This window comes from Nannochloropsis gaditana, assembly GCF_000240725.1.
Source record: "Nannochloropsis gaditana CCMP526 unplaced genomic scaffold scaffold392, whole genome shotgun sequence".
NCBI lineage: Eukaryota > Eustigmatophyceae > Eustigmatales > Monodopsidaceae > Microchloropsis > Microchloropsis gaditana.
The window spans coordinates 12,582-12,857 of NW_005803561.1; positions in this window are offsets into that span (position 1 = coordinate 12,582).

The window sequence follows — 276 nt, forward strand, 5'->3', positions numbered from 1 at the left end:
TCTCCGCAGCGTCACTTCTTCGATCTCCTTTATCCTTCATTCCCTCCTTCACCCCGACACATAACGATTCTTTATAATTTGAAAACTCGATTTTACATCTTCATAACGGGCCTGAAGCGCCCTCCTTCCTCCCTTCCACCCTTCCTCCCTCCTTCCCTCCCTCTCTCCCTTCTTTGGTATTGCCCTCTCCTGCCGATGACCGAAGATTGGTGAAGAAAAGCGAGGAGGGAGGGAGGAAGGGAGGGAAGACCGGGTGGGGAAGGAGGGAGGGAGGGA